We start from the raw sequence: 2,318 nt of genomic DNA, 5'->3' as shown, positions 1-2,318 counted from the left end.
TTTGCGTTTTTCTTTCTTTTTTTTCTTCCCCTTCCCGTGCCCTGAAAGGTGGTCCTTATAAAACCTTGTCCATTATCCAAGAGAATACTGTCAGTGCCTTCAGTTGTTGGAGCTTAAATTTCTTGGCTATGTAGTTTCTTTTATTTGTCTTACAACTCTGCTGCCTCCATTAGAGGTTTATTTCTGATTTTTATCAGAAGACAAAAGTGACTTCTGTGATATTTTAAAGCAGAAACACAAGTGCATAGTCAACCATGAACTTTGTGTTTACTGTCAAGGACAAAAGAGAGCAGGAGAAGAAAGTAAATAATGCAGTGGGTTGTTTGGGAAAGCTAATGCCTGTCTATTACACTGACCTTCCAGAAAAGTGAGGTGAGAGGAGGTGAATGAGAAAGTTTTATCAACAGAAGATTAGAGAGCTCCCACTCAGGGAAACTATTACATTCTACCTAGAAAATTATTTATTTTCTAAAATTTTTTTGAATAAAAGAGGGCTAATACTTTTCTGGGGAGGTGTGTATGCTGTTACATAAAATCTTATCATTTTCCCTGGGAAAGTGATCATTGGAGACCTGCTCTGTATCCTCCCACTAGGTAACTGGAGACCACAGAAATTAGATTCCCCCACATTAACCACCTCTCAAGACTGAACAAGGTACCTGTTCTCTTGGCCTCTCTCTTTATTTCCTGTTCCAGCCCATCTCAGTGGCCTTCTGCCAGTGGACTTGCTGCAGTATGTCAATGTCTTCCTTGTACTGGGAAGCCTCAAACTGGACATATAATACAGTATGGTCTCACAAGTGCCAGTTATTGAATGTGACTGTGGATAGTGCTTGTGGAAGGTTTATCAGGTAGTCGAGCAGTATTTTCTACCCTTTTTCTGTGAGATATCTTCTGACATCCATGATGCAGAAAATAAATGCATTAGTGTTGTGTAGAGCTTTTGAACCAATGACCTGAGCAAGCGAATGTTTCCCTATCCCTGAATTTTTGCAGTACTTCTCTCATGAGCTTGTGGTGCCATGCAGCAATGGTACATGAAAGCTGAAAAGTGCACAATGTGTTCTCAAGAGCTGACAGATCACTTGTTTTGTGGTTGTTTTTTTTTCTTTTGTTTAGGTGCAACGTACCTGCCTTGGTAGAGGGAAACCAGATTGTGATAGAAAATAAGAAGGAACTTATCCCACTGTGATGGTGTAACTTAAATCTGCAGGGATCTTTGCTCATCTGGGCCTGTTGATCTTTTAACATAAAAGCAAGCGGGGAAGACCAGATATTTACTTGCCTTGAGACTTTTGTTTGCTTTCCTAATGATCTAACAGAAGATCTTAACACTGCTGATTATTCCCACCACCACCACCCTCAATGCACTTCTGAAAGGATATTTCAGGACTTCATTTCTCACAAATTTATCTCAGCCAGCTAATGTACTGATGCTAAAGTGCCTTTTGAGAGACTGATGGCTCTGCAGCACTGCCTGGCATGTCTCCGAGGTCAGAGTTCTGGGGAGGGTCTGCTATTTTAAACCAGTCGGTGGCTGTTGGCTCCAAAACTCTTTTAAATATCTGATACCATGCTCTGGATTTACAGTTAACAATTCCCACTCACCTTCCGTAAGTATCCTCTCAGAAATCTCCTAAGTATTATATTAAGGACACAGCTCATCATCTGTGCCAAGTATGAGAGCATTGTAACTGCCACTCCAATGAGTAGCTTGTGTTTTATTATGCAGTTTGCAAACCTGGCTGTATTGAGCCTGTTGCCATATTTTTCTGTGGGGGAGCCTGGTGTGGACGCTATGGATCTACCTGGAGCAGTTGGCCTCCTGCGTGGGATGGGCGTGCAGAAGGAAACGCCGGCTCTGGTGTGCTGGTCTAGGCCTTTTGCGCATCAGCCAACCATCGAGTGCTTTTCGGGCTCAGCTAATAGAATTGTGGGTTTTCTGTCAAGGGCTGCTGTGGGGGCTGTAAGATTGCTACCACTTTAGGAAAATGTGTTCATTGTTTGGTGAATATTTTCATGTTAATTAAACATGCTTTATACTCATCACCCAACAAGCATTAGAAGAGCCGCGTTTCTATGGAAATACGAAAATAGCACCTTGTGAGGCGGGCCGGCAGTTCCCGGGACCGTCCGGAGGGATCCGCCGCGGGCGGCCGCCAGGGGGCGCCCTGCCGCCGAGCTGACAGGGCAGCGGCTCCGCCCGGTAGCGCCGGGGCCGGCGGGCACCGGCTTTGCTGTGTGAAACGGCTCCCTCAGGGCAGCCAGCCCTCGGGTACCGGCGGGGGAGAGCCGCGGTGGGCTCCCTGGGCCGTCCC

Source organism: Ciconia boyciana, chromosome 16 (assembly GCF_034638445.1).
Source record: "Ciconia boyciana chromosome 16, ASM3463844v1, whole genome shotgun sequence".
NCBI lineage: Eukaryota > Metazoa > Chordata > Aves > Ciconiiformes > Ciconiidae > Ciconia > Ciconia boyciana.
The sequence above is the reverse complement of the archived record's forward strand: the minus strand, read 5'-3'. Positions refer to the sequence as shown.